The following is a 6,176-nucleotide window of genomic DNA, read 5'->3' as shown; positions in this document are numbered from 1 at the left end:
AGAGAATGGAAGAGGGGTGATAAGGTTTTTGATGCTTACTGATATTGTAGTTTACACAGAAAGAAATCTACTAGATAGATGCAACTGGTGATGGAATGAGCTTGTTTCTTTAAAGTGGTAGTGATTTGATTCAGTTTTTATTCAAGTTCTTACCTGCTGTCTAATTTTCCTCCAGGTCTGACCTTATTTCAGGATGTTAGCCCATTTTCCTTTTCTTCTTTAATTAGTGCCCTATATAACCTTAAATTGAATATAGTGAGTGTGAATTATAAATAGGACAGAAATCCTTGATATCCCTTATCTATAAGAAGTTACTTGCCTTCCAGACAATTTGAAATATGGGTCCTGGGGGCCTTCCCCTAGGAAGAGTATTTTCCAGAGTTGGGCTAGATAAAGCTACCCGTGGGTGGCAGTAGGAAAAGTGGTAGAACTAAAAGCAGCCCGGTGTGATGCATGTGGAGAGTATGTGAACAGTAATGGAATAACAGCCGTCACTTTATAAGGTAGGTATAGGCTGAATTACTGACCAGACCTTATAGAAATGAGAACAAATCCTAGATATTTATAAATGCCATACTAAATCTGGGTATTTTTCTTTTCTCTTTTCCATGTTCTTCTAACCACTGTATTGAGCTCTAGCTTCCTAAATGAACCTACCGGAAAGAAGGGGCCACTGTGTATATAACTTGTCATACTTTTCGGACTACTTTGTTAACTTAAAATATTTCCCCTTCCATTAAACCCCATGATGACATGGAAGTGACCTTGGGTTCTTAAATGCATCCTTCCTCTTGCAAATTCAAACTGAATTACAAAGGCTATTGTTGGAGACTGTTATGTCTGTTATCTAAGGACCAGCTTAGCTGAATTTGGATAAGCTCATCACCAGGCTGGCTGCAAGGTGACAAAATGTTTTTGCCACCACAGCTCTTTAAAACAGTGTGTTGGTAGAGGAAACACACAGGTGATAGCACAGTTCCTTTGTGTATTGAGGTATACAAGGTCTCCATTGTGATATAATAAACTGATGTTCTTGTTTACATTTTCCCTCTTGTGAATTTTGTCAGTGTGAATTAATTAACTAGGGTCTGATTACTCAATGAACTGACTAATCCAGGTAGTAAAGGCAACCTTAAGCCTTTTCTCGAACCACCTACAGATGGGCCACCAGGTGGTAAATTCTTCAGCCTTGGTGACTCACGAAACAGATAAAACTACAAAATGTCCCTTGTTGCCCTGTATATCCTACTTCTGCCCCAGTGGTATAAAAGAAGCCAGGTGGTGGTAAGAATCAGTTGGATGTTTTTTGGGTTTTTTTTTTGTTAAGATTGCCTGCAAACATTAATTTATCTGTTGGTAAGCTAAACATGAGACCTTCAACCAGTGAATTGATACACTACTGAGGAAACTGAACCATATAAATCCTCCAGTGTGTTGTGTAGATGCCCTGTGGAGGATTCATGGAAGAACCTGGATGAAATTTTACATGATGCGAAGGCATTTGGAGGCAGTGAAATTCACTGGTGAAAAGAGTGTGGACCCATACTACCAAAACTCAAAAAGTTGACTTGTGAACAAGTGTGACTTTACCAGCCCATAGGGCTTCACATTCTCTCAAGAGATACCTTGGTTAGTGAAATACAGGTCAGCATTCTCTTATACTTGCCTTCCAGTAACTTGTAATTGTTCCAGGGTAAGAAGTAAGTACTTTTTGAGGGTGGAGTATATTATTTGGGGAGAAAAAAGCAATTAGTGCTTTTCCCTGATTTTGTGTGTATTCACCAGAAAAATGTACTGGGCCATAACTTGATAAAGCCCATAAGATATAAAGGCAGTATAAATAGTATTCCATTAAATGAGCTTTTCCATAAAGATACTTTGTGATAATCTTAGACATTCCAACTAAAGTTAGGCACTAAATAAGTTCTTGTTAAATGAATGGAAATTGGTTAATGCAGATGTTGACGTAGATCTTTTAGAAAATCCTTTAAAATGCTTAGTATTAAATTGTGAGGCGGTCATCACTGGTACTGACTTAGTTTTCCAGGTAAAGCCTTAGTTAATGTCTTAACAGGAATTAGATTGTAGTTTCTGTAATTAGTATAGTGATTTGACAGTATTAAAGCTTCTAGGCTCCTTTGTATTTGGCATTAGTAGTTGGAGCCCCACCTCACTGCAAAGCATTCATGGGGCCAGGATGATTTTTCAAAGGGAGACAAAGGCACAAAAAGGTTTTTATAGCTATCCTTCCATAACTCAAATTAAATGCATTCCATATTGGTGCAAACTGGTACTTTCATTCTGAGTAGCCATAGCTGCCTCTGACATATTAAATGATGCCATTTTGTACACTGAGCTGAATATTTGATTAGACATTTTGTTGCCGCCAGGAGTGATAGAGGATATTGAAAGGATCAGCTGTTCACTGAAATGATTCCCCCAGGGAGGAATCGTTCGGCTCTGGTCTTGTTTACGTAGAAGGTTTCAGAAAACATTTCATCCTGGTGCCCCATTTTTCTGAGTCTGCAAAGCTTTTGGGGAGTGGCCGGTCCTTTTCTTTTGGGATGATGGCTTCCTCTAGAAAAGACATTTTCCTCTCCGCACCGTATGGCGCTGGGAGCTAAGAATCTGGGCAGAGCTTCCTAAGTCAAACGAAGGAACCCGCCCATCTGAGTACAAGGAGCCTCAAAGCAGGGCCCAGGACCAACCTTTAGCGCAGAGGGCCAATGTTTTCCATGTTTATTTAATGAACACGGTTGCAGTCTGATGCGGCTTTGAGACTCTCCAACTCAGCACTGCAGATCTCCCTCTCTCTGATAGCAGGGTAATTAGGTTTTCCCACTACTTCTAAAGGCTGTTTTCTTCCAGCTCCTGCTGTTAGTAGAACTGAAGGGGGGGGGAAAGCATACTGCAGATTTCCCACCCCAAGGAAAGGATTTGAAAGCCCTTGGGTCTATGAAAAATAATGTCTTTTAAAATATCCCACCTTTATATCTCTCTTTAGGCTTACAAAAGGTTTTTACATTTATTATCTCATTTCTTACCATATCTGTGATGTAGTAGGTATCCCCATTTTGCAGATGAACATTTAGAAGGGTCGCCATATTAATAAATGGTAGACTTGAACAGAGGTCTTAGGATTCCCAATCCAACGTATATTTCCAATCTATCCTGCTATTTCTCTAGGAAAGAACCTGCCATGTGTCGTCCCCCCCCACCTCCTAGTGGGATTGTCATTATTGAAAGTAGTAGGTTCTCTCTTCCCATCTCCCTCAGGTTTCTGAGATTAAAACTTAGGGTATTTGCTGTTTTTAATAGTGCATCTGACATGAAGATCTCTTGATGTTGTGGTTCTCTCCTTCCCCTAGCTTTAATCCCGTGTGTCTCGGCCCCATCACTCCCAGGAAGGCAGATGCTGCAGCGGAGGGTTGCAAAAGCTGTTTTTACAGGGCTGAACTACAGCGAATGCCTGGAGGACCAGCCCCGCCTCGCTACGGGGGAAGGGATCCTAGACTCGGAGAATGCAGGAGCATAGGCAGGCTCCTTTCCCATAGAGTACACTTTGCTGTGGGAATCAGGGCGGGAGGGGGACAATGGGTCCAGGGGTCCCCTTTAAATCGCTGTTGTCCTGACTGCCCACCCTAGGACTTAGTGGTCTCCACCCTAGGATTTAGTGGTCTCCACCCTAGGATTTAGTGGTCTCCACCCTTAGAGGAACTAGAATCCTTGCCCTTGACCGCATCTCTGCAAGGGGTGGGGTAGGATGGAGGCTGTGCAAGGGGGCGGGGGCAGCTGGGAGAACGGCCCCACCCTAGGCGCGCCAAGCTCGGCTAGCTCTCTTCCCCCACCCGCTGGCGTCTTCCTTTCTCATTCTATTCCCACGCAATTTGCTCTGCAATCTCCACCCCCGTTCGGCTCCTTCCGGAACCTCTCGGCCCTTTCCGCCCCATCCAGCTGGGGCGAGGCCCGAAAGCCCCGCCCCTCACCTCCTCCTCCTCCCCACCCCTCGCTGCGTGATTTCTTCTCTTCCCAGCTCCGGACTATTACCCCCTCCCTCTTGCGCGCCACCGTCGGGCGCGCGCCTGGGCTGCTTATAAAAGGGTCGGGGGAGCGCGCGCTGCCTCCAGTGGCCGCTGCGGAAACGAAAGGAGCGGAGCTGAGAGGTGCCGAGCCGAGCCTTTTATCCCCCTCCTCTGTCCCTGCGAACCCCACTCCCCCACCCCAGAACCGGTGAGAGGCAGTGGGGTGCCCCTCACTCTCCAGGGGCAGGCCAGGGCGGCTTCCTCTTCTGCCTCGGAGCCTGGCCTGGGGAACCTGGGAAGCCCTGGGGGGGGCGGAGGTGGAGGTGAGGGTGGAGGTGGGGAAGCACACCCTAGCGTTTTGGGGGGATGCGGGGGGACACAGGGGAGGCTGGGGAGGGAAGAGAAAGGGTCCCCGGGAAGGCTCGAGGCGTTGGGCTGGCTGGAAGGGGCGGGGCGGCGGCGGGAGGAAACGGACAGGTGAGCTCGGGCGGGGGCGGCCGCGGAGAGCCAGCCGGTCCTCTCCAGATCGCCGGCCCCGCCCGCGCCCCCGCATCCTCGCCCAGAGGGGGCCGGGGGATGGAGCCAGCTCGGTGGCGTGGGGAGAGCGCGGCGAATCCGCCCGGGGCACCTGGAGGCAGGAATGTCATTGAGGATTGCGGGACGCCTGGCCCCATCCCCCCGCCGCCCGGCCTCCGCCCCAGCCCACCCAGCGCTCGGCCTTCTCCCTGGCGGGGTCTCAGGGCGTCCCGGCCCCACCCTCGCTCACGCTGACCAAGGTCAGGGGCGCCTTGGATCCCCTCCGAGGTGGAGGTGGGGGGACGGCTTCGGTTAGGAAGCCCCCTTTATCGAATCTCCACCGGGTGAGAGGTCAGTTTGTGTGCTGGACATACAGACCGGTCAGTCCTCGGCGGGAGGGGAGGTCGAGAAAGATGTTTCGGTGGCCTCAAGATAAATCCCATGTGAAGGAATCCATGACATCTCCCCCACCCCACCCCCACCTCGTCCACTTCACAGAAAGATCTGAGAAAAGACTATTTGTATCTTTCTTAACAGACCTTAGGAACCATTTTCTATAATTCCACCAAATATGCCTTTTTTTTCCAGCTCAACTGTGGCTTATTTGTCAGTCAAGTTGGTTGACATCATGCAGCGCTTATAATTATGAAACCATTCAAATAAACCTTAATAGATTAGAAAGGTTTTTTTCCTTGTTCTTGGGATTCTTAAGACAATTACTTATTTGCCTTTTTGTATCAATTTCTGTTGAATGCTAGAGCAATGTTGTTTGAAAATAATCCCTATGGTGAATTTTTTCTAAAGACGTTATCTATAAAGATCTCTTTAACTCGAGACTGTAAATTGCCTTTTTTTTAAATCTGCTCTTAGGTTTAAAAGCTACATATGTAAGTAACTGAGCAGACTGGGAAAGCTCTGATGGGGTGAATTAACTTGGAAAATCCACATTTATATAATAAGTCCTGAAATACTTGTGCTCTTTGTTCTAGCCTTATCAAATTATATTGGAAAAGCCCAAACTCAGGCCTTTTGAGGGAGAATAAAAGATAATTCCAGTGACAAAGTGTAACAATATTTTAGTGATCTGTTGAAAAAAATTGCCATGAGCATGAAATGCAAATTTAAATATATCACCGTATATTGGGGTGGGGAGAAGAAAGGACAGGAAAAGCACAAAGAGATGGGAGGTGGTTTTTTTTTTTATATAGCAAGAAAGGCAGATTTTAAGAATAGCACTGTGGTTGTTGTCGTTGCTGCGATAGGTAAAAATCATTGAACTAAGCAATTGATTATCTTGTCATACATTTTTTTTTTTAAATTTTAACTTAAGTTGTGCATTTTACAAGGTCGAATTGAGGCCAATCAGGGAAAAGAGTGTGCTGCAGTCAACTTCTTGCTGCAGGAAATTAATTCTTTTTTTGGTAAGTGGATCAATAATTAGCAAAGGGACACTTAAACTGTGTTAGATGTTATCCAGGGACCTAGCCAAAATCAGGAAAAGAATTGAAGGGTGTTACAGTCAGCTGTAAAATAGTTCCTATTGGATATTTTTTTAATTGACCTAGTCGGGGAAATTTCATTTATTCTTAAGGTTGTAACATCTTCCTATCAGACTGTCTGACAAAGCCATTTTAAGTA

The 6,176-nt window shown here is 45.7% G+C and overlaps 1 protein-coding gene across 1 annotated transcript in view; it reads left to right on the top strand.

The window, feature by feature from the left end:
- Positions 1–4,118: 4,118 nt before the first annotated feature.
- The window catches only part of SPTAN1 (spectrin alpha, non-erythrocytic 1), a 61,881-nt gene continuing 59,823 nt past the window's right edge, over positions 4,119–6,176 (top strand). The window contains exon 1 of the mRNA XM_078150019.1: positions 4,119–4,230. The gene's annotated coding sequence lies outside the window, so the exon portion shown is untranslated. The remainder of the gene's footprint in view (positions 4,231–6,176) is intronic.

Source organism: Phascolarctos cinereus, unplaced genomic scaffold (assembly GCF_003287225.1).
Source record: "Phascolarctos cinereus isolate Bilbo 61053 unplaced genomic scaffold, phaCin_HiC Scaffold_2;HRSCAF=192, whole genome shotgun sequence".
In the NCBI taxonomy this organism is placed as follows: Eukaryota; Metazoa; Chordata; class Mammalia; order Diprotodontia; family Phascolarctidae; genus Phascolarctos; species Phascolarctos cinereus.
Note: the sequence above shows the minus strand (reverse complement) of the source record. Positions and strands in the feature narration are given on the sequence as shown.